Here is a 26,832-nt window from a genome sequence, read left to right as displayed (position 1 = left end):
GAGGAGTGAGGAGTGATTACAAAAAAAAATCCAAACAGCCCTTAAGGCTCTCACCTAAAACACTCGTAAAGAGTGGGTGAAGAAGGGTACTTATGCATAATCACTCTTTATGCCCATGCATTAATACTTCCGATATTTAAGGTCATAGGTTCATGCATCATGACATACATAATCCTCGTGTCATTGCTTCTTGAAAGTTCAAAAACGTGTATAAACACCTTTGAACGTTTAGACCCCCAAATTACAACTTAACCAATTCAAGCTTTATGTCAAACAACTAGTGTGCGCAAAATGAACATAAGCTATAATATGGAATTGGTAAAAACTATCTAAGCCAATTATAAATCACATCCACAGCAGAAAAGAAAAGGCAAAGATAAATGGAAGAGAGATTCAAACACAAGGACAACACACGATGTGTTATCGAAGAGGAAACAGAAGCCCTCGGCGTAAAACCTCTCCGCCGCCCTCCAAGCGGTCAATAATCCACTAGAAAATGTAGTTGGGATACATGAACAGCAATAGACCCTCCAAGCCTAATCTACCCGATGTACCTAAGCCCTCCAAGCCTCTTGCTCCAACGAGGTTGCGCCGAACCTTTTTCTTTTCTAGCTTCCCGGATTCCGCTATTAGACCGTAGCATCAACCAATGAAGATTGGTTCCTTCCTAACTGCTTCCCAGAAATCCAAACAACTGTCTCACAGTGATGATGATGGTGAGAACCAGGTTTGGTATAATGCCTCTCAAGGATTTGACAATGGAGAGGAAGAGAGTAGAGGAATTTGAAGAGACTCCAAGGTATAGATTGTGGGTGAAACAATCTTGTTTTTCTTTAGGGTTTCTCTCTCAAAATTCTCTCTGGAAGCTCTCTTTCAATCGTGGGTAAAAGGGGTATTTATACTGGAGTGGGAGAGGAATGTGAAACGTCAGGTTTTACAAAACAGGGGTGGCTCGCGGCTTGACCTCGCGGCTTGACTAAGTCGCGAGATCCAGTCGCGAGTTAACCGTATGGCCAGTTGTCCTGTTTTGTCCTGTAGTGCTCCAGCTAGCATGAATGTTCATCTTCCAGCATGCTTGGCACGTGTGCTGCTTCTGGCGACTTGCAGCCGCAAGTCACCCGCGAGTCCCAGCCGCGAGTCCCAGCCGCGAGTCTCTGTTTTCTTGCACACTCTTGAGCAATCTTCACTCTATCTTACTCACTACCCTTACAACAAACCCACCTAAATACAGGGTTACTAAATGCTGAATTACAAGCAAATTTGGCACGGAATAAAGCCAATTAGATGGTTGAATAAATTCAACCTTACAATCTCCCCCTTTGGCTATTCCGTGACAAAACCCTAAAACAAACTCTAGACTTAACATGTGAATTGGGAACAGTTGAACAAAACTCACTCACACCTAACTCTAGAAGCTGTGAAGCACTTGAATCATATGAACATAATACTCCTGAAACACAACAATACACCATGATCATTGTAAGCAGAAAATTATAAATGCATATGAAACAGGCAATATGTGATCAAGCAAAGATGGAGTTAAGAAACAAACCATGGCTTGATCAATCAAGTGAACACCACAAGGTAGTGATCACAGTGCTCATTCACACTTGGAATGAACACAAGGACATACAAGTTAACAAGTACAAGGCAAGACACTTGTATGCTCAACACTCAACCAATGCATAACACACAAGGCATATGCATCTAGGAACAATCCTACAAGGGCACAAGAGTAACAGTACATAAACCAAAATGCAGAACATTTAGATTAAAGTACTGATTTCAACATAGCATAAAGGCTGCATTAAGCAAGGTACATACCATAAAGCCTACAAACTATGCATAAAACATTAACCCTAAAAGCTTACAAAAGCACATGGGTACAAAACACATTATATTGAATAAAAACTTAAACAATATAAACTAAAAGTGCTTAAAGTTTCTCCCCTTCAAAATGATGAGAAGCTGTGATGCACTAGGAACATATATACTTGTAACCTGAAACACTTGCACAAAACACATTAGACCCTCAAGGTAAAGTAAGTAATAAAAGGACAAGTATAATGTAACAAGTAAATTGCGATCAAGTAAACATGATGTGAAACACGTGTGCAACTTGATCATACACCAAAACAGTCATATAGAAATGACTACAATGATCACATAGCAAAGCAAATGATCATCCGAACATGCATTCAAAGAAGCACAATAGCATAGGGATATATGCATGTCCAAAGCACAAACATGATGCAATGAGAACAACAAAGCATAACTCAAAACAGCATAAAGCCAACAAGAAAACAAACAGAACAAAGTTTTCTAGTTAACACAAAGTCTTCTCCCCCTTGGTATATGCATCTCCACTATGGAAAATCTCTCCCCCTACAAATGTGCACGATAAATAGAATTTCTCCCTTATGTGCACAAGAGTCATAACAAGAGTCATATAGAAATGACAAAACACTTCGGTATACTCTCTAGAGTATACTCTCCCCCTTTTTGTCAGAAATAGACAAAGGGTCAAGGAGAAAAGAGGGCAAGAGATGAATGAACGAACAATGATAATGATGCATGAGGGATGCAAGATGAAAGAGAAAATGAAGCTCAATCCTAAGACAAAGAACATGCTACAAAGCATAAGGTAAGCATGACATGCTAGGATGAAGAAATAAGGTAAAGACCAATGCATGACAAAGGTAGCAAAGGTGTGTGCAAGAGGTGGCTAAGTGCAATGCATGACCAATGCATGAAAAATGCACATGTGGGGCAAAGTGTACTAAATACACAACCAACGAACCAAACATGTTCCTAATGAGGAAACATGAGAAACCCCAAAGTTTGGTACTCATCGGAGTCCAAACAAGCGAGAAAATGTCTAAGAGACATTTTATCAAACACCTAGCATGCACACTATGAACAATAATGTGAAACAATGCATGAACATCATGAAAATCACCCTTAATACATGTTCTTTCTGCCACAAGGGGCCAACAACCAATGCAAATCAACAAAAGAAACCAATCCCATGAAGAAATTTGACAAAAATTAAGTTTTCCCAACCCCTATTATAAAAATCCCAACCAAGAGCACAAAACTCTCCAAAACATAATCTAAGGATCAAAATCAATGAAAAGAGTTTATAATTACCTTAGAGATGTTAATGGATTGAAAAACCATTCAAATTGGTTGGGTTTTGATGTAAAAATATTGAAAGAGGGGTTTTAGAGAGGATGGGAGAGGTTTAAAACAAGTTTCCAGCGAAAAAAAGCTCTTTAAAAAGCTGATTCTGGACGTCTCGCGACTGGCGAGTCGCGAGCCAAGTCGCGAGTGAGCCGCGAAACCTCTCTGTATGAACTCGCAGCTTAAACTCGCAGCTTGCAAGCCACCAAACCGAGTAGCTAAAACTGGCAGCTTGCTGGCAGCTCACGCAAGTAGCCAAAATGAGTGGCCAAAAATTCTGACACTTGTTTTTCAAAACAGAACATGTTTAAACATTGAAAAACAAAGTAAGCACTAAACATAAACACAAAAAGTGATAAAAATCACTTCCAAAAACATATAAAATGATCAAAAATATTTTTGGATTAATCCATATAAGATTGAGCACACACACGTCACATTTAGACAAGTACAATCTAACAAATGAATAAGACATTCATTGAACATAAGGCAAGTGTGTTATGTGTGTGTATCAAATGTGGAATAGTCCTTAGTCTAGAGTGAAGCTTCAATGATCAATTCAATCAAGTCATACACAACTAGTACTAAGTCAAGTGGTCTATCTCAATTATAGAAGTGAACATATATGACCTCCCACAAGAAAATGATTACATAAGATTGAAGCTTTTCATTTGGCTTCTTACAATTCATATCATTTGATCATTTTGAATCAATACAACTCATTTTGAGCAATACATCTCATTTTTGAGATTGATGCCTGAAATTTTTGATATTTCAATTTGATGAACAAGCCTTTGGCTTTTTGGGTATCATACATTTTCATATAAGTCGCTTTCCCTTTTTCCTAGTCGAATACTAGTATGTGCGACGGCTTTTACAGCTCATTATCTCTTTTCATTTTGAGATTTACATTTATTGAGCCCTTTAAGCAATAAAAATAAAAGAGTGGGAAGAGATATAAGCACAAGTCTACGCATGTATCAAAACCAACATGACTATTGACAAATCATTCATGACAAGCTTAAAGATCGATTTACAACAATCACACAAAGATGTCAAGATTTTTCCCACAAAGATATAAGTGCAAAAATAACAAGCTAAGCTCGTAAATGTACAAAGCCATTTGTACAAAGGTACAAGGCCAAACTCACATGTGATATGTGCTTAAACATATACGATCAAACTTTTTGAATTTTTCACTTTTTATGTGGTTTTGGATTTTTTACTCACACAAAGCAGAAACATAAAAGTAAGATCAAGAACAAAACAATGCATACAAATAAATGCAAGATGCACAAAATGCATGATGATATGACATTTAATGCAAGAAGGGTCCTACAAAGATCGAAAGAATTAGATCAAGGACCAAAAAGAGCACAAGCTTAACCATATGAACCCTTCCTTATCCAAACGGAACGATTGTTTGGAATGAGTGTCTCAAGAGAAGCGAGACGAGGGTTGGAAGAATGAGAACCGGGGATGCACATAGTCAAGGAGTTAAGAGCATTAAACATTTTCTTTAACAACATGCTATTTTCACTCAAAACCGGTTTACTCTTTTTAGCACAACTTCCAAAAAACTCAAGTTTTTCTTTTCTTTTAATTCTTTTAAAAGCATGAAACTTAGAGCATTGAGGTCTTAGATGACCAAAGGCACCACAATGGTGACAAACAATGTGTTTAGGTCCACTAGGCTTTTTGGGAAGGGATCTAGCAACATGGTTTTGTTCCCTCTTCAACTTATGACATTGAGGTCTTATATGACCAATCATACCGCAGTGGTGGCAAGTTGGAACAAACTTAGATCCATTCAAAACCTTAGGTTGAGACCTAAACGAAGGCTTTGACTTAACAACCTTTCTCTCCACCTTTTGATTTCTTTTATGTGGAGGAATGTACACCGATTTGTCCTTTAAGGTAGAACACACACTAGGCACAAAATCGGGTACCACAACATGATTGCAACAAATATTTTCATCCTTTTTAACAGTAGGTTCAGCAATCAAACACTTGGCATGCATCTTAACAGATTCATTTTCACATTTAAGATCATCAACAAGTTTGTTAGACAAAACAAGTTTAGCATCCAAGTCCATATTCAAACATTCAAACTCTTTCAGCTTTTCTAGAGAAATTTCAGCAAGTTTTTTATATTTCTCAACCAATTTGTTGGATTCATTGTGCTTAGCAATCAAATCATCATTTTCACAAAATAACTTGCTTAAATTCTTTTGAAACTTCTTAGCTTTTTTCTTCAAAAGTTTGTCAACAACACCCATAGATTCAAATAACATGTCATCACACTTATGAGAATTAACACTCATAGAGGCATTTTCACAAACACATGGCATGTTACATTCATCACCAACCAAATCATGCAAAGAGGCATACAAAGCACAATCCATGGCAAATAAACACAAGGAGTCAAAGATCACACTTAGGTATTTAAACCACAACAAGTGTACCCGCTCTGATACCAAATGAAAGTTCAAAAACGTGTATAAACACCTTTGAACGTTTAGACCCCCAAATTACAACTTAACCAATTCAAGCTTTATGTCAAACAACTAGTGTGTGGAAAATGAACATAAGCTATAATATGGAATTGGTAAAAACTATCTAAGCCAATTATAAATCACATCCACAGCAGAAAATAAAAGGCAAAGATAAAGGGAAGAGAGATTCAAACACAAGGACAACACACGATGTGTTATCGAAGAGGAAACCGAAGCCCTCGGCGTAAAACCTCTCCGCCGCCCTCCAAGCGGTCAATAATCCACTAGAAAATGTAGTTCGAATACATTAACAGCAATAGACCCTCCAAGCCTAATCTACCCAATGTACCTAAGCCCTCCAAGCTTCTTGCTCCAACGAGGTTGCGCCGAACCTTTTTCTTTTCTAACTTCCCGGATTCCGCTACTAGACCGTAGCATCAACCAATGAAGATTGGTTCCTTCCTAACTGCTTCCCAGAAATCCAAACAACTGTCTCACAGTGATGATGATGGTGAGAACCAGGTTTGGTATAATGCCTCTCAAGGATTTGACAATGGAGAGGAAGAGAGTAGAGGAATTTGAAGAGACTCCAAGGTATAGATTGTGGGTGAAACAATCTTGTTTTTCTTTAGGGTTTCTCTCTGAAAATTCTCTCTGGAAGCTCTCTTTCAATCGTGGGTAAAAGGGGTATTTATACTGGAGTGGGAGAGGAATGTGAAACGTCAAGTTTTACAAAACAGGGGTGGCTCGCGGCTTGACCTCGCGGCTTAACTAAGTCGCGAGATCCAGTCGCGAGTTAACCGTATGGCCAGTTGTCCTGTTTTGTCCTGTAGTGCTCTAGCTAGCATGAATGTTCATCTTCCAGCATGCTTGGCACGTGTGCTGCTTCTGGCGACTTGCAGCCGCGAGTCCCAGCTGCGAGTCTCTGTTTTCTTGCACACTCTTGAGCAATCTTCACTCTATCTTACTCACTACCCTTACAACAAACCCACCTAAATACAGGGTTACTAAATGCTGAATTACAAGCAAATTTGGCACAGAATAAAGCCAATTAGATGGTTGAATAAATTCAACCTTACACTTCTAGTTTATAGTATGTTTCTTTTACAAGTTTTGCTTTGTACTTGTTGTTTTTGTTGATCTTACTTTACATATTTTATTTTTGAGTGTGTTGAAAAATTCAAAAACCCATAAAAATTGAAAAATCTCCAAAAAGTTTGATTGCTTGTGTTGTGCATATCACATGTAAGTTTGGCCTAGTACCTTCATACTAATGGCGTAGTGCATTTACGAGTTTAACTTGTTATGTATGCACATCTATCTGTGTGAGAAAAATCTTGAAATCTATGTGTGACTGTTGTAAATCGATCTTCAAGCTTGTCATGAATGATTAGTCAATAGTTTTGTTGGTTTTGATACATGCATAGATTTGTGCCTATATTTCTTCCCACTTTATTTTTATGTTTTTATTTAAAAAGCTCAACAAATGTAAATCTCAAAACGAAAAGAGATAATAAGCTACAAAAGCTGTCGCACATACTAATATTTGACTAGGAAAAAGGAAAAACGACTTTTTATTGAAATGTATGGTGCTCAAAAAGCCAAATGCTCTTTCTCAATATTGAAATATCAAAAATTTCAAGCACTGATCTCAAAATGAGATGTATTGTTCAAAAATTGATCAAATGTTATGATTTGTAAAGAAGCCAAATGAAAAGTTTATAAGATTTGTAATCATTTTCTTGTGGAATGTCATATATGTTCACTTCTATAATTGAGATAGACCACTTGACTTAGTACTGGTTGTGTATGACTTGATTGAATTGATTATTGAAGTTTCATTCTGGACTAAGAACTATTTCACATTTGACACTTACCAACAACACACAAGTTTTAGTTCAATTAATGCTTATTTCATTTATGTGATTGTACATGATCAAATGTGATGTGTATGCTCAATTGCTTGTTGATCAAACCCAAAAAGATTTTTGAGTATTTTATATGTTTTTGAAAGTGTTTTTATGCTTTCATTCTTTAAGTTTTTGTTCAAAATGCATTTTTATGTTGTTCTTCAAAAAACTTGTTCAAAGGCATTTTTCGCAAGAAGCTAGACTAAGCACTTCTCACGAAAAGAGTTTAAGGCAAAAATTGGAAAACACAAAATTTCAAACGGAGATTTCCGTAACTGTCTCACAACTATTTCACGACTAAGCACTTCAGATGTGTTTTTCGCGAGTATCTAACCCGCGAAAAATATGTGTTTTCAGTTTTATAGGGCTGATGTGACAGTTTTTTAAAACACTTTTCAGTTCCCTCCCTTTGCCTCACTCGAACCTCTCTCAAACCCAAATTGATTTTCACTCAAAACCCATCAATTTCAAGTTCAAATCTCTGCAAAATCTCTTCAAAGGTATGTTTCTTAACAATCTTTTCACTCTTTTCTTAAGATTATGCAAAAAAATTCTAGGTTTGTCTTAAATTGAGGATTTTCGAAAAAAGGGTTGGGTTTATTGATTTTGGGCAAAAAAATTTCAAAATCTTGATGGGCATTGCCCCATTTGACTTGACGTATCTGTGTTGGCCCTTTGTGGCAATTTGAACTTGTATTTAAGCATATTTTCATATGTTCATGCATTGCCCACATGTGTAGTATAGTGTTGCATTCCATGTGCTTGATAAAATGCTCAAGTGACATTTTTGAGTTGGTTTGAACTCAAATGAGTTCCAATTTTTGGGTTTACCCTTGATTGAACTTATTTAACATGTTTTGATTTTTGGGTGTGTGTTTTTCACACTTTGCCCAACTGTGTCTCACCATGCCTTGCCATGCATCACCTAGGCACACACATGCACAGTTGTTATTGTTTTGCATTTTGGTAATATTCATATGGTTTAGCATTTGAAGCATGTTGTTTTAACACTATTGTGTTCTGTTTTAAGTGTTTGTGCTTATGTTTTGGACTAACTTGATACTAATCAAGTTTGTGTCTGTCTTATGTGTTTGCTCTTGTTGCTTTGTGTTGTTTATTTGCTTCTGCAGATGTATTGTCATTCCTCTCGCGGTAAAGAACCTGTGATTGACCTTACATCATCACCAGTTTCAAAAAGGACATGGCATTCGTTTGGAGTCTCCAACAACGAGAGATTCAAGACTCCTCTGGATTCTCAGACTTTCTCCAGCATTTTTTAGGAAGCCCCCACTATGGTGGAGCGTATTGTCCAATTTGACACCTTGGGATCCACCTTTATCCCTAGGATTTTTGCAGACAAAGATTGGGTTGATCTATTTAAAAACTTCGAGGATCCGATTGATGAATTAGTTAAGGAGTTCTACTATTCACTGGAGTGGAACTAAAGTGTTGCATTCGAGGAATGGAGTTTATCATCACTACGAACTACCTTGCAAAGATACTCCGCATCACTCGACTCGAAAATGTGGACAACTTTCCATATGATGACAGACTTCCTCAAGTGACAGATATTCTTCAAATTCTTGGAGCTGAACATGAGGTCTCAGCCAAAGGCATATCCATTGGAACAACAAAGTTCAAACCTGAACTAAAAACTCTCACGTTTATCATGTTCTCCAATCTATATCCACTTTCCAACACGGGATTCATCAATCTTGGAAGAGCATAGTTCTTGTGTGATGTCATCATAGGAGCTCCGATCGATATTTGTGCTCATATCTTCTAGACTATAGGGAAAACTGCAGCACGAACAGCAGCACGAATGTGTCTTCCTTTCTGCAGTCTTCTCATGAAAATCATGGTACATGAAGGAGTTCCTCCACCAAAAGATGGAAAGATCCTAATTCGTCATCGCCCAATATCCATAACATCTCTTCAAAAAAGAAAAAGTCACTCCTCTACTAAGCATGAAAAGCAAAATCTGTCCAAAACATCAAAGAGTGAATCTGTTCAACATGTCACTCACTCAAGTCATGGCTTAGCTGCTCACACTACCCCTGGACATACCAAGAATACATCTCCTCACATTCCTAAGCCTCAGACTACTAGCACTCAGCCAGGACAATCTAGCTCTTATGCCGACCGATTCACTATTTTGGTTGAGGGTTTGCATAAGCGTGTTTCAGGACTTGCAAATGTCATCTACTCCACCAACAATCAGGTTCAAATGCATCTTACTACCATTGAGACACAGTTTAATGAGAATCAACGCAAGTTAGAGGAGAACCTTTAGCTATTCGTGCCAAAAAAGGGGAGAACAAACTCTTTATATAGATCGGACGACAGCATACAGTAAGAAGGAGAGCATCACAAGAAGGGAAGTGTGCATAGTGAAAGGGGGAGTTTTGTGAGCTCAAAAGGAAAAAGCTGACACACCATTTTTGGTCATACAGTTTTGGATAGTCTAACCATTGTTTGGCTAGTCTAGTTTTACATTGCTTTCCTTTAAAACTTAAGTACTTTGGTTTTAATTTTCAGTTTAATATTCAGTACTTGTATTTATTTCATTGCTTTGTAGCATTTTTTTAATACTTTTAGATGTTGCTAAACTATCTTGAGTACTACACTCTTGTACCTTTGTAGGATCTTGTATCCTTGATGCAAATACTTCGTGTATTTTGCATTGGTTGTGTGTTGGACATGTAATTAATCCTCGTGTTGGTCTTAATTGCATTGCATGTCCAAATGATCATTTACTAGCTAAATGATCATTGTAGTCATTTTTTAATGACTGTTCTTATATGATCAAGATATGCTTAACTGTCTATATAGTGTTTATTACCTTGATCGCATTTTACTTGCTTATATACGTACCGTGTATTCAACTTGTCATAAGTTTAATAAAATTTTTGTTTGTATGCAAGTGTTTCAGGTTATAGGTATATACATGCAAGTGCTTCACAGCTTCTAGATTAGGTGTGAGTGAGCTTTGCCACTATTCCCGAACTCAAGTTTAAGTCTAGAGTCTGTTTTAGGGGTTTTGTCATGGAATAGCCAAAAGGGGAGATTATAAAGTTGTAATTTACAACTAGTTTATGTTGGCTTTAATTCCGTGCTAAATTTGATTGTAATATTGTTCAATCTTATGTACCCTGTATTTTATGTGGGATTTATTTGTAAGAGTTGTGTGTGAAAGAGAGAGTGTGAAGAATCAAGGCAATTGAAGACTAAAGCAGTTTTCGCAGGTAGCTCGCGAGTAGGCTTCCCGTGAAGTGAAGCATGTGCCTTGCACATAACTAGAATGCGAAGAGTCAGGACAAGATGGAGATAGCTGGTTTTCGCGAGTGTCTTGCGGGTAAGGCCTTCCCGCAAGATACCCACGAAACATTCTGTTTTGCTGAACTATCATATTTGATACACACTATCTGTACCCACACTATATATACGCCCAATACCCACAAATGTTGAGGAGTGCTTCTAAGAGAAAACCCTAGCCACTATCCTTGAGAGTTAGAGATTGTTATACCCACATTTCTCTACACAATCCATTGTGGTTTTCCCTCAACTCCTACCTCTCCATTTTCATATCCATGAGAGGTTGATAGCTCAAACACTTACCACACCATTTTCAGAGTGTCAAGTGGGGTTTTGGTGCTGCTGGGAAACATTGGAAGAAGCCAAGTTTTGGCGGATGCAATCGAGCGTATTGCGGGATCTGAAGAGCTAGACAAGACACGATTCCGAGAAGCCTTATTGGAGTAGGAGCTTAAAGGGCTTAGGTACATTGGGTAAATTAGGCTTGGAGGGTCTTTTGCTACTCGTGTATCCCAACTGATTGTCTAGTGGATTGATTTACCACTTGGAGGGCAGCGGAGAGATTTTACGCCGAGTACTTCGATTTCCTCTTCGATAACACATCTCCATGTAATCTTGTGTTTACATTCTTCTTCCCTACTCTTTTAGCTTTCATATTATTTTTGTGTTGTATTGAATATGGCTTAAAGTAGTTGTAATGTTTATCCGCTTGCATTTACTCTATTCCACACTTAGTATAAGTTAGAGTAAAATCAATCGAGCCGTAATTTTTAATTTGGGAGTCTAAACAATTCTTGTGTTTTAACACAAACCTGAGCTTTCAGAAACTAATAGAGAAACATTCTTTCATGCTTAGTAAATTTGTAAGTTAATACATTTCTAAAATTAAAAACAAAGTACAGAATTCCTTTTCTCCTACTGGTAAAATATGAACTTAATACCTATTCTAAAGCCAACCCTACCTGAGCCAAAGTCTAGGGGCAGAAATCCAATCTTAATAACGTGACTGCGTTTTATGATGGCCGTCAATTTACCACAACCCTCCTCATTTTTCCAAGTTTATGACCGATTATGAGCAAAATATACAACAGTAAGCACTAACACAGCCGGAATTTAAATAAAATAACATATTTGTATATACTTAGGGAAAAACATAAAATAATAATCTAGATGCATATGGTGTAAATCCTTTCCCAACAAATTCCTCAAGATATCAAAACCTAGAAGCTAACACATAGGATTGTTGCAATTAAATGTTTTCAGCAAAAGATAATCTGAAAAAGAAAGTGGTTTAAACTATGAAGTTCTTTAATGTGAGCATTTGGTTTCAGCTAAAACCTACGTTCACGTTTTCATTTCACGTTTCCTTCCTTTTTTTTTTTTTTTTTTTTAGCGCATGAACAGTAAATTTACTGTGCAGAGACAAAAATCACTGTTCATGCACTGTAGCAGTACTGTTTACATACCATAGCAGCACTGTTCACGCATTTAAAAATATTAAAAATGGGTCCCACGGTACTTTTCACACATTTAAAAATTATTTTGCTACAGTGTTTTCAGTTTTCAGTTTTTAGTTTCAGCAACAATAAGTTCAATCCAAACGGACCCAATATAAAAGTACATTTCTAATGATAATAATATAAATAACAATTCGCAATCAACCACAAATAGAGAAGGTTACTGATTCTTAGGAGCTACCAAATACAATTACCTAGTTAAGTAGATCACAAAGCTTGGATCACCCGGAGAAGATTTTCTAAACTTGCTATTTGGGAGATAGACAACAAAAACTGGCCTTGCTTCGTTAATGTGAATATTATTAAATGGTCCAACAATGGACCTCTCATCTTCTGATTCTAAGTCTACCACTTCACTGCTTTGTGGAGAGCATTGAAGAGAAACAGATTGACGGTTACTCTTAGCATCCTTAATAGACCAAGCAATGCCATGCTGCTCAACAATGTAGCCAAGAGATTTCAAGTGCCTATAAGAAAAACGCACAGGGTTTCTCTGACTAGCAAAAGTTTCTCTGTGAACTTTTCCTAGGCTATAGAATATTGTGTCCCTACGTGTAGGTGCTTTTGTCCCTTAGGGTAACAAGTTTATCCTTAAGGCTAGTGGTTTTTTCTTTCGGGGGTTAGGGAAACAGTGAATTCATGGAGGATCTTGCAAACCATTGTAAAGGTTTGTCTATTTCGGACACAGAAGGGCCAACTTTCGACCTTGAGGAGGAATTGGCTACGCCAGAATACATCATTGCTGGTAAATTCTATACAAGAAGGGCTTTGAATATGGAAGCTATAGCTTCGACTTTTATGCCATTGTGGAGATCCAGGAATGGCTTCAAAGTCAAAAATATGGGAAACCACATAGTCCTCTTCACGTTTGATAATAAACATGAAGTAGACTCCATTCTTTCTAATGAACCTTGGAGCTTTGACAAGCACCTTTTGGTGCTGCAACGTTACGACAAGGATGAGCCAATTGAGGATTTAAAATTTAATAGTACAACGTTTTGGGTGCAGGTACATGACATCCCAGTGCGGTTCATGAACCCAAAGGTGGCGGAAGGGATTTGTAGTACTGTGGGCACGGTTGTCCGAAAGTCTGAGACGGAGATGAATGGGGGGAGTTTTATGAGGGTAAGAGTCAACGTGGATATCACTCGTCCACTAAGTCGAGGAAGAATGGTATCAGTTGGACAAGGCAGAGAAAAGTGGGTCTCTTTCAAATATGAGCGCCTACCTAATATTTGCTATTGGTGCGGCTGTCTTAACCATGATGATAGGGATTGTGAGGTGTGGCTTGATAGTGAAGGCTCCCTAAAAGTTGAAGAACAGAAATTTGGTCCTTGGCTTCGTGCTCCACCTGTACGTCGAGTACAAAAAAACGTAATCTCAATGCCCGGAATTTTTCACAAAAAGAAAGGAAGCACGTCTACTCTAACAGCTCCGGTTCAGTCAAGGCAAGCTCCGGCAAAGTCCATGATGTCCTCGGCAGCTCAAACAACACCAGCTGACGTGGACCATTGCAACGTGGAATCATCAATGCACCATTTAAGTGGATTGGTTACAACTGATGCACTTAACTCTCCAACGGTTTTTGAGCAGAGCAATCTTCAGGATGGTCCGTTGGAGAATAAATTAGAGAGAGAGGTAAGTGCTGTAGAGAAGAATGATGAGCCACCTGTAGGGGAACGGACTGCCAGCCCATCAGGAATTAATCAGCATTTACTCCCTTCCAAAAATGACCCGGATCAAGCTGTGAAGTCAAGGGACTCGTCGCAAAAGGAAACTTTCCTTTCTTAGATTGCTGAAATTGATGAGGGGCTGTCTAAATTAAAGGCCGGGCCAATTACAGTAACCGACTCTTTGAATGCTAAAGCTCCAATCAATGTGCACGTGACTAGTGAGGAAGTAAAGGAGGCGGCTAGGGTTTCTCAAGTCCTAGAGGGTGTCTATCATGCAAACCCACATGCAGCAACTACTGAAGCACAGAATATTCTATCTCCACGGCAACAAGGGTCATGGAAGAGGTTGAACAGAGCAGATGGACCCAGCAAGCTGATCGGAAAATCCAGCACTATTGAATCGGTGCTATCAAGGAAAAGAGTGTATGAGGAACTATCCAATCCCAATGGTTTACCAAGCAAAAAACGCGCGGTTTCTATTGAGATTATTTCTTCAAAGTTGGCGGAGGCTGATGCTCAGCCCCGCCCTACACAATGAGTCTCTTAGTTTGGAACTGTCGTGGGCTTGGGAACCCACGTACAGTGAGAGAGCTTGGAGATTACATTCGGGCAAAAGATCCTGCTGTTGTGTTTTTAGCCGAGACATGGACAGACGATGCAAGGCTAGATGAAGTGTTACGAAATTTTAGTTTTAGAAATAAATGGTCAGTTCCTAGTGGCCAAAGAGGTGGTGGTTTGGTTTTGTTGTGGAAGGAAGATATTCAAGTCTCAGTGGAAGATTCATCAAAGTATTGTATTGATGCAATTGTTGAGAAAAACACTCCTCAAGAATGGCAGTTCACGGGTTTCTATGGCGAACCAGTGACACATAGAAGGCATGAGGCATGGACAAAGCTATGAACCCTAAATAATAAGCCGCACATTCCTTGGTTGTGTGCAGGGGACTTCAATGAAATTACAAGACAGGAAGAAAAGAGAGGAGGTGTATGTCGTGAAAATAGTCAAATGCAAGCTTTCCGGGATGTTATCGATGAGTGCAGTTTTATGGATTTGGGTTTCATAGGCCCAAATTTCACTTGGGCAAAGCACTTCAATGATGGACATTCGATTTGGGAGAGACTAGACCGTGGATTAGCAACCAATCCGTGGTTCTTGCGGTTTCCAGGCACAAAAGTTCATCATTTACCCTGTCTTTCCTCGGATCACTGCCCATTGTTTATCAACCCTTCAGGTATTGAAATTCCATCCTATAAAAAACCTTTTAGGTTTGAGGAGATGTGGCTAGCTGATAGTAGGTGTGGGGAGGTGGTTGAAGCAGCATGGAGGTCATGTGTATCATTAGATCCTAATAAGGAAATCCTTGGAAAAATAGAAAAATGTGGCAAAGACTTGTCATGGTGGAATTACAATGTATTTGGGAATGTGAGGAGGGAGCTAAAAAAGAAGAGGGATATGCTAGTTGAAGAGGAGGCAGTGGCTTTGAGAACTGGAAGCAATGTACGAATCAAAGAGTTGCAAAGAGAGATAAATGAGTTGTTGGATCGAGAAACAAGGATGTGGAATCAACGCTCTCGAATTCTTTGGCTAAAAAGTGGAGATGGAAATACTAAATTTTTCCATAGTCGAGCCTCTCACCGGTATAGGAAAAATGTGATATTGGGGTTGAATGATAGCCATGGAGTTTGGAAGGAAGGACCGAATGAAGTAGCTGGTATCCTCATTCACTACTACAGTGACTTGTTCACTACCTCAAATCCGCCCACTCATCATGAAGCTCTAAGCCACATTCCTCAAGTGATCACTGATGATATGAATAGTGAATTGACTAGTACATTTGAGGAATGGGAAGTACTCCAAGCATTGAAACAAATGGCACCTATGAAGGCACCAGGACCTGATGGAATGCCCCCCTTGTTTTTCCAGCATTTTTGGCCTATGATAGAAGGTGATGTTACTCACTCGGTACTATCCTGGTTAAACTCAGGTACTATCCCACATCCACTGAATCATACTTTTATTACTCTAATCCCAAAAAAGAAAAACCCAAGCTTAGTGTCAGATTATCGCCCTATTAGTTTATGCAATGTGCTTTACAAAATTTTTGCAAAAGTCCTTGCCAATAGACTAAAAAAATTCCTCAATTCAGTTATAAATGAAAACCAATCTGCTTTTGCCAAAGGCCACCTCATATCAGATAATATCCTTATTGCCTTCGAAACTTTACATTGCATGAAAAATCATAATTCAAGTGCATCGGGTTTTATGGCTTCGAAGCTTGACATGAGTAAAGCCTATGATAGGGTTGAGTGGGTGTTCTTAGAAAATGTGATGAGGAAAATGGGATTTTCAGAAAGGTGGATTGGGCTTATTATGGTGTATGTGCGATCAGTCACTTACTCTATACTTTTAAACGGAGAACCAAAGGGTATGATTCACCCTTCAAGAGGGCTTAGACAAGGAGATCCCCTCTCTCCTTTTCTATTCCTCCTTTGCACTGAGGGCCTTCATGGCCTGATAAATAAAGCAGCAAATAATGGTGACATCCACAGATTCAGTTTGTGCAAAAGAGGACCCAAACTAACCCACTTATTTTTTGCAGATGATAGCCTTCTCTTTTGTAGGGCCAATTCCGAAGAATGCAGTAAAGTTTTGGAGTTGCTATCAACATATGAAGAAGTCTCTGGCCAAAAATTAAACAGGGAGAAAACAGCTTTATTCTTCAGCAAAGCAGTTACAGAAGCAAGCCGTCAAATCATCAAAGGCATTCTGGGAGTCCGTGAAATCCATCACTATGAAAAATATTTGGGGCTGCCATCTTTGACTGGAAGGGGAAAAAAAGCAAGCTTTAATTATATCAAGGAGAGAGTGTGGAGGAAGCTGCAAGGATGGGAAGGAAAACTCCTTTCCCAAGCCGGAAGGGAGGTGCTTATTAAGGCGGTCATCCAAGCCATACCTACGTATGCAATGGGTTGCTTCAAATTACCTTTGGGGTTGTGCAATGAAATTGAGGTGATGATTAGGAAGTTTTGGTGAGAAGAGAAAGGTTCATTGGCTAAAATGGGATGAGATGAAAAAAGCCAAAAAGGAAGGGGGTATGGGCTTTCGTGATTTAGCCCTACACAATGACTCCCTCTTGGCCAAACAAGCTTGGAGGTTATTGGAGGATAAAACTTCCCTATTCTACAAGGTTTTCAAACCTCGTTTCTTTCCCAATTGTACAATCATGGAGGCGCCAGAATCTAGCCGAGGTTCTTATGCTTGGAAAAGCATACTCCAAGGGAGAGATGTGATCAAAAGGGGTGCAAGTTGGAGAATAGGCGATGGGCAGAAAGTGAAGGTGTGGCATCATGTTTGGCTACCATCTAAACCACCGGCAAGAATTTTATCACCCGTCCTTGAAGGTTGGGAGGAAGCCACATTCGACAAACTCATCAAGGAAGATTCAAGGACTTGGGATGATGATGTGATTGATGGCCTTTTTGCTCCAAGGGAAGCTGCCATCATTAAATCAATCCCGCTCTCAAGATTCCCCACTGAAGATAAGCTGTTTTGGCCATGGACTCAAACAGGGAAGTATAACTGCAAATCTGGTTACAGATTTTTAAAGCATGAAGATGATGTTTCAGGGGCAACAGAAGCACTGGCAGAGGACAGAATTTTCTGGCGCAGCATTTGGGATTTGCGAGTCCCAAACAAGATTAAAAATTTTCTGTGGAGAGCAAGCCGTGAGGCAGTCCCAACAAAAGCAAATTTGCAGCGACGACACATTCTGGAGAATGGCAGGTGCGAGCGTTGTATGATGGAGGATGAAACCACGTTACATGCATTGTGGTCTTGCAGTAAGAACAAGTCTGCCTGGACATCATCAGAGTGGAACGGCTGCAACAACATAAGCCCAGTCAACTTTAAGGAGCTATTATAATGGATACTTCAAAACAGTGGTAATCCGGAGCTCTTTGCAATGGTGACGTGGAGCTTATGGAATCAACGGAATCAAATTCGGCGAAGGAAAAACTGGAGGAATTCATGGCTACAATCCCAGCTAAACCAGCGCCCTTACCTCGACAGAGAGTGAAGTGGAAACCACCTGATGCCGGAAGCTTCAAAATAAATTTCGACGGCGCAATTTTCAAGCAGGAAAATATGAGCGGGATTGGGGTGGTTATTCGTGATCACACAGGGGCTGTTATGGCCTCTCTTGCTCAAACCGTTGCACCTGCTATGCAGCCTATTGAGATTGAAGCAGTAGCTGCTGCTCGGGCACTGGAGTTTGGTGAGGAAATAGGCATAACAGAGGCTATCTTTGAAGGTGATTCAGAGCAGCTTATAAACTCATTCAAAGGTGGACACTCAATTGCTTCAGTGGAGCCTTTACTTCATGATGCCATGGTTTTCTCTAGTCATTATGCAAAATTGCTATACTCTCATTGTAGAAGAGATGGCAATAGATTAGCACATAGTCTAGCAAGATATTCTATTAATGTCTCAAGCTATGTAGTTTGGATGGAGGGAGTTCCCGATCCATTATTCAATATTGTTCAACAAGATGTAGCCAGTTTGGCAAGATAATTTTTTTTCAATAAAATATCATTCTATTTTCTCAAAAAAAAAAAAAAAAAAAAAGTGCCTATAAACCTCAATAGCTCCCAAGAGCCTCCACTAACCTTTGCATATATATCATTTAATGAAAGACTTATACCATTGTCATCCAAGAGAAGCAATGCGCCTATTTCCATCAAAAACCTACAAAAAAAGAAGTTACACTTCACAAATGATTCCATCTCAACATATAATGAAAAAGGACACAAATACATAGTTACTTCTTTTCAAAAACTTAAAAAGAAATATATTCATAAGAAAAATAATAATTGCTTTTATCGGTTACTTATCTAATACTACATTTCGCTTGCAACACTATGTATAAATTTGCAAGTGTCGCTTAAAACTATGAATAAGGTTGAAGTTTCAGTTATTGAAAAGCATTGTTTGAAGTGTCTTTGATACCTCTTCGTCCTTCAACTTTTATACAAGGTAATCCATAATCTCCTACCGAATCACAGTATAAAATTTCAAACTAATTTGCTCAAAAAAAAAAAAAAAAAATTTTAAAGTCATATTTTTTGGGGACAACCGTAAGCCCAGCTCTGCTTTACAATATAGAATGTTTAATTAGCAAAGGATTCTTCAAAAAATTAAGTGTCCTTCAAACAAAGATACCAAAATAAATAAGTTACAATAAAAGACACTATGAATAAAGAACAGCAAGATATTAAAAACCTCTAGACTTGTAAATACTGGGTTTCATATTATCACCCAAACAAATAATTAACTTATTCCTTAATTCCTTAGAAAGAAAAACCAAGACAATAAGAGATAAATAAATAAATAAATCACAAAAAAATGTCATTTCACATACAATGTTTCCTCAATTTAGTAATAAATATTGCCGCTACGAACTACTCCCATTGTCCTCCACAGTTAACCCTTGTTTTCTACAACCTCAGCCATTCCGATTTCGTTAATCCAATGAGCCCTGGATTTATCTTTCCTGAAAATTGTAGCCATAACCCAAAGCTAAACCCCCGGGGGGTGGGGGATGAATATTTATAATATCATAAAGAATCAATTTTATGAAAAATTCTATGCCTAAACTGCAACTTGGATATAAACCCAGACGTAAAATGGAGTTCCTCATCATCCTCATATTTTGTATCTTGCAAATAGGCCTCAGTATCACTTGATCCTCCCGAAGAATTTTCCCAATCCACAGCCTCCATTATGCTACTTATCCAAAAACAAAAAACAAAATAATAAAAAAATATTCACACCTATGTTAAGCCCATTTCATTACTTGAAAAAAATGCATATAAGAAAACTGCAACAAAGAGTTCAGTTTCCTTAACAAACATACTCACCAAAACAGACCTTGGTACAGCCTCAAATCACTTTGAATGCCTACTGTTCAACTCCTTTCTTTTACTTGGTTGTTGGTAGTGGCTCTAGCTTCTTCTGTTCCGGTCTAAGGAATGAATCCTGCAATTTGAAATATGTGAAAGAAATTTAATACAAATCACAAATGGTCAGCACAATTTACTTATCAAAAAAGAAAAAAACAAGTGGTCAGCTTAATTAAAATACCACCTAGCATAAATAAAGTGGCAACAACTAAAATGAGCATGTAGACATAGGTGAACTTCACAGGATAGAGATTTCAATTATGATGCAATGGGAATAAAATTTCAAGATTTTTAAACATTGGTAAGGAGTCACAACTAATAATTACTGTTACGAGGAAATACAATATACTTATCTATGATCAAATGACACCTTCATCCTAAATTCATCTTTTTAGAATTCCCCAACCAAAATACAGCTAAGGAAATTCATTCTAACCTCTTCTAGTCCCCCAACTGAAAATTTTGAAAATGGTTGGGGAACACAGCTAAAGAAAAAAACTTGTATTACAAATTTGTCCAATAAAAAAATGCATCAAAATACACTATTGGACCCTAAAGTTTAGTCTGGGAGCAATGTTAGAGCATCTCTAATTGATTAAGCAAATTTTTGTACGGTTTGGAAAATGAATAGTGACTTTTACCTTTTAGTTATCCACTTTTTTAAATATACTTTCCAACAGATTCTCTATTTCATTTAAATATTATTTTTTCATTCATTATTTATTCTTTTTTTAACAACTACATATCTTCCAACATTTTTTTATTCAATACTTGATTATTATAATAGAAAAAAAAAAACATTTGAAGAATGAACAGTAGCCCATCAGACTTGATGAGCTACTGTTCATGAGCAAAAAACAATTTCAGATATAGAGAGTCCATTAGAGACTATTTTTATGGTGTCATTCTCTATTATAAAGATTTTTATACATTTAGCTATACCATTGGAGATGCTCTTAGGCTGTGTTTATTTTGGGTGAAAATCACTTTCGGAAATGCTTTTCCTTAAATGCGGGTGTTTGGTTGCGCATGGAAAATAAATTTTCCGGAAATGCTTTTCAGTTGACCGTGTGTTGGGGTGTAAAATGATTTCCGTTTTTATTTTACCTTCAAATATCATTTTCCAGAAAACAGAGAGAGAGAGAGAGAGAGAGAGAGAGAGAGAGAGAGAGAGAGAGAGAGAGAGAGAGAGAGAGAGAAGAGACCGAACCTAGAAACCGACTCCGATGAACCCAGAAAACCCAAGACCGAGCTCGTTCATCGAGCAATGCCCAAACCCATTCGTCAAACCCAAAAAACCCGTTCGTCAAACCCAGAAAACCCATTCGATTGCACCATCTCAGACCCTCATCGCGCCGATCGCACCACTAGCGAGATCGTCGCACCCCAGCACCGATCCACCCAAAATCGATCGTTCTCATTGCACCCCAAAACCGATCGTTCTCGTGCTTTTGTCCTTGACCTAGATTCGTCATCCCCGACCCAGCTTCGTCGTCCCCATTCATCGAACCCAGTCGCCTCTCTCTCTCTCTCTCTCAATTTGACTGGATTTGATGAATTTTTTTTTGTTAGGATTTGTTTCTTTTGTGTTTATTTACTGGGAAATGATATTAATATTTGTTTGGAAGTTGAGAAAAAGTGAGAAACATGATAACAATGGGTTTTCTAGAGCATTTTCAAGAATACAACCAAACACCAGAAAATATTTTCCAAAATATTTTTTGAAATGCAACCAAACACTTGAAAATATTTTCATTTTCCGAAAATAGCATTTCCGGAAAATATTTATTTTCCGGAAAATATTTTACGGGAACCAAACACAGCCTAGTCTCAAAAGTTTAAAGTGGTTGCTTTTAGTCCCTAAAAATCTTAAAGTCATCGATTTTAGTCCCAAACACACTTAAAGTAATCTCCTTTAATCCCTTGGAGTGATGATATCTCATTTTTTAGTTTGGTCAAGGCATCTAAGGAGTAAAAGTGATCGCTCTAAATTTAAAGGACCTAAATGTTCAGCTGAAACATATAACACCACATTAGCTAACCCAATGCATCTCATCAAATCACTAAGATATATAAATAGGTCACATAAAGAAGATATATGAAAATGAAGCAAATCAAATTTTAAGCAGCAATGACAAGTTTCTTATCTTTTCCTAGTAAATTATCAGCAAACAGAGCCAATAATTATCCCAAATAAAATTTTAATCGAAACTCCAAAAGTTAAATGACCCAACTGGAATGAAATTCAAGGAAAATAAGGGAAACCCAGCAAAACAAAGATCTGGGTCTCACTGAAAAGGCTAAAGGGGAAAATTATAACCAAAGGGAAAAAAAATGGAAATCCAGTTGAGATTATGAAAATGTAACTTGCTAATTAGCAATTATGAAAGTTGAGATTTAAATTAAGAAGCAAATATAAATGAATTTTGCTGAGTTAGGAGATTGTTAAACTCATAGCTCATGTTGTTGCCAAATTTGCTGCTTCTTTTGAAGTTATTTTCTGTTGTAATGACCTGCTCCTATCTTGGACGCTTGCAGGTTAGATTATGCACTACCTTTTATTGTTAATAAAAGTTTCAGTTTATCAAAACATTCATGAGTCCAAATTCTCCTCACCCACCTGTAAATAAATTTTTTTTTTAAATATATATATATATATATATATATAAATAAATCTTTATGAATAAAGAAAATGAGAAAATAATTTAAGATAAGATACAGATATAGTATTCAGTTACATTGAACCATTCAAAATAACGACATACATTCATTTTTAGATACATATCACTATTGTGATGACCCCAGCCGAGTCCATGATTTTATAGGTAATCCCCTAGTCTGTGACAATATGTGCTAAAGCCTCTTGGTGGGCCTTTGTCGGCAAAGCACAAAGTAAGCCGAATTGTCATATACAGACAGATCACAGCTATGAACTATAATTGGAGATGAATTTAAGACCCACTCCTAGCACACCCATTAGCCACCTATTTGTAGAGGAATTAGTTGCTTGCACGCAAGTGTTATGGGCCTTACAGCTAATCAGCATATATAGACACTGGGGAATGGGGAGGGTGAGACTGATTGACTCGTTACTATTATGATGATCGTACTTTGCACATTTTATGTGTCTTGTAATCAACTAAAAGTGTCATGGTTGATTAATGATTTTAATATGCTCACTGCATGTTTAATGCATCCAAAAGAAAATGGCATAAAATACCTCTATTTTTCAGGCAACCTGTTTTTTTTGTTGAGTTTGTAGTACAACTTTCTTTTGTTGGAGACTTGGAGTTACTTTTCCTAGCTTCTATCGTATGGATCAGCTATCCACGTGAAATTAATAACATTATCGCATAACTTTCTCTTCCCTTTCGTTCCCAACCACAAAAACAAAGTTATCCACGTGAAATTAATAATATTATCGCCTGACTTTCTCTTCCCCTTTGTTCCCAACCATTAAAACAGAGTGACACGTCCTAGACATGGCAAATGGGTGAGTCAGGTCCGGTTTGGATCGGGTTAATTGGACTGTGGGTCAGATCAGGTAAACCAATATTTTTCACGTGATTTTTTTTTAATAAAGAATTTTATTTTTTTTTATAAAGAAAACGTGTATTTGTTATTTGAAAAGTCATGCAACAAATTACTTCATATAAAATGCATTACTTTAAATTTCCCACTCACATCAACAATGAGCTTAGCTTAACAAATCAATACTTGTTCAATAATTTTAAAATCATACAAATCCCAACATTACTAACCGAAACAAAATAGCACAAAAGATATGTAAAACAAATACACAAATTTTATTTCTACAAAATATCAACATTCCAAAACATAAAACAAAATTACAAATGCATTATTGGATAACTAATTTGACAAAGAATAAAAGCATATAAGAAATTTATAATCTTGAAAACTAATTTTAAAATCTATTATTAATTGTGGTTGGCACTTTCTTTCAATTTGAGAATATATGTTAAAGTTTGATTGTTTACTTATTTATATACGGTCTCTTTAATGAATATTATGTCAATGTTAAGCAACATACACTCTAGAAAATATCATAATTTATTTTGAAAATCCGTTTATTTTAGACATGAATTGTTAAAAAATTGGCCTAAACATTCATAATTTATGCTAGTTTCATTGAAACTTTGGTTTCAGTTTTTTCACACTTATGAATGTTTCTCATACATGTTTATAATTTTAAATATATGTTTTTAATTCTACTATAACCTGATTATCTTAGCATGTACTTTATTATTTAATATCTAAAAATCTTTATTCATTACAAAATACCTCAACCATTCATCTTTCAATTCATTTGCATGCAGTTAAATAAAGGTCTCAATTGTTTCCTTAAAGTTAACAATAAAAAATTAAACCAATATCGTCTTTATTTTATATTATTTTATCTACCAAAAAAATAATTTTAAAAAATGGCTTGGATCATAGGTTAGGTCGTGAGTCGGGTCAGGTTAACTCTTTTTGAACCAAATGGGTTCAGATTGGGTTGGAAAATCCTGACCGGTTTTGCTGGATACGTGTAGGTTTTATATGGTGAAGAACTGTTCAAGTTATACTTTCCAATCGCTTAAAATATATAAATATATATATATATATATATATTTATATATATATCTCAAATGCTTCTTAGCCTTAAGCCTTGCAGACTCTAGTCGCCGCAGCATGGACAAGTCTAAAAAAATAGTCTCAGTGGATACCCTTTTGTCTGCCGAGTCATTTGATAAATATGATCTTATCATGAAGATCAAAGCTTACCATCTCAGCAAAATAAAAAAGCTTACCTACTTTTTCTTTCGGCCATGAACTAGATCCCACCTTCAAACTATTATATCACATCCGCCATTTATACGTGACTTTGTAATAAAGTATATATATTAGCAATTTAGTTTTTGCATTACTTCAATATATTATATGTAGGTTTATTTTTTATTTTATCTTGGACTCTTTTGGTAAAAGTAGGGCTGTTTATTTTTTATATTCACGTATGTGGTTATGGGATGATAAGAAATTTAATTAACAATCAAGTTACTTTTCCTTGAAGTAGATAATAGGAGGTTCAACGGGTTTTTTTTATTTTAAAAAGTATTGACAGTCAAATTCTACGAGCTCTACCACATAGATTTAACCTAAAAACTCTACCCGAATTTTTAGTTCTTTCTCTTCTAATCTCGATTGTGCATATCATAGAGAACTAGGCGTCCATGAAATCTCCACTGTGTAGAGAACTGGTTGTTTAGAGGCACGCCCAATTTACACTAATATTTTTTACTTTTGGTCAAGTAGTTCATTATGAATAGTAGATAAAATTATATGGGGATCCATATTAAAAAATCCACCACTGAACACGATCAACCACATAAATAAATGTAAAAAAGTTGATGAAAATTCGATAGACCAAACATAAACTGCACTGTGAAATTGCAGTGCCAAAACTTCTTGATTATTTAACTGGAACATATATACGTTGCAGGCTCGTAATCCCAAAGAGAATAGGCCTTGCCGTTGAGTTGCGTAGTAAAATCTTATTGGTCACTTTGAGAGAACTTTCATTAAAAAATAAGCCAATTACAAGGATTTGTGTTAAAGTGCTAGTCAAAAAGAATCCTTGTCGACCAACCCACAAATAAACCCCACAAGTTTGGGATTAAAGTATAAAACCCCACAAGTTTTAAACTTTATCAACATGCTTCGTTGTCTGCCGTCAGCTTTTCCTTCTATTTGATGTGAAATCAAAACAAAGGACTTTGTGCGGCTTGTCATCTCTTCATTATCAAATCCTTCTTGCGGCAAGAGTGATCTGCTTCCCGAGCACCACAGAAAAAATGTGGATCACAAGCTAACTCAATTTGCCGTCACTCAAGAAGGTTGTGGAGTGTTAACGTGTAATCAACTATAGGCCTTAAGACTCATTTTATTTACTTGTATATTACACATATTTTTACTGTACACTCTACTTCCTATATAAAGACATTTATATATATTTTATTATTTGAAAAATACAATACACTCATTCAGTATTTCTAACATAATATTAGATCCACTTTGTTTAAAAGCAATCTTTGTCTTCTTCAATGTTTCTTTGCCACGTTCATCTCTTTGGCTTCCAACTACTGTCGTCAAAAGTCTCCAATATAGTCATGTCGCCGTTAAAATTCGCATTAACACTGCAAGACTATTGCATTCTTCAAACCACTGTCACGGAGTCAAACTTCATTTAAGAGATTTTCTCAACCTTATCAAATTTCAAGTTTCCATCCTGAGTTTGAGAGGGGGTGTTAGAAATATATTAGCTCATTAACATAGGTTAAAGCCGAATTTTACTTTGTGTGCAAACCAAGTATCCTACTTGTACTAAAAGTCTATTAATTTAGGGTTTAGTCTACTATATATACTCATGTTATAGTTCATTATAACATAAGTTTTGTACTACACTCTTATTTAATAAAGATATAGCCTTTAAGGATTTCTTCCGTGGACGTAAGCTGTAATGCTGAACCACATAACTCTCATGTTCTTGTGTTCCAATTTTATGCTTCCATTTTCCGCACCTATTCAACTATATTCAATATGAAATATATCATATCTAATATTTAACAATAAATATGAGCTCTCTTGTGGTGGTGTGGATATAGGTTTTAGTTATTGAACCACGTTAATTGTGTCTGTTCTTTCTTTCTCATACTTTATTTCTATCACATACTATTTCAAATTTTGACACCTATAATTTCAAAGAATGGAGTTGCAAGCATCTT

At 37.0% G+C, this 26,832-nt stretch overlaps 2 protein-coding genes and 1 long non-coding RNA gene across 4 annotated transcripts in view; 1 reads left to right on the top strand and 2 right to left on the bottom strand.

Moving 5' to 3' along the window:
* Positions 1-26,832, bottom strand: part of LOC126693712 (uncharacterized) — a 77,036-nt gene that overhangs the window by 8,479 nt on the left and 41,725 nt on the right. The window lies entirely within an intron of this gene.
* LOC126693711 (zeatin O-glucosyltransferase-like) overlaps positions 1-26,832 on the top strand; it is a 93,378-nt gene that overhangs the window by 40,213 nt on the left and 26,333 nt on the right. The gene's annotated exons all lie outside the window — the stretch shown is intronic.
* On the bottom strand, positions 19,759-20,612 carry LOC126693713 (uncharacterized). Its single transcript, XR_007645471.1, has 3 exons — positions 20,235-20,612; positions 20,009-20,126; positions 19,759-19,874 (listed from the first exon to the last, which is right to left on the bottom strand). It is a non-coding gene; the product is annotated as an uncharacterized LOC126693713 (long non-coding RNA).

This window comes from Quercus robur, chromosome 7 (assembly GCF_932294415.1).
Source record: "Quercus robur chromosome 7, dhQueRobu3.1, whole genome shotgun sequence".
NCBI lineage: Eukaryota > Viridiplantae > Streptophyta > Magnoliopsida > Fagales > Fagaceae > Quercus > Quercus robur.
Note: the sequence above shows the minus strand (reverse complement) of the source record. Positions and strands in the feature narration are given on the sequence as shown.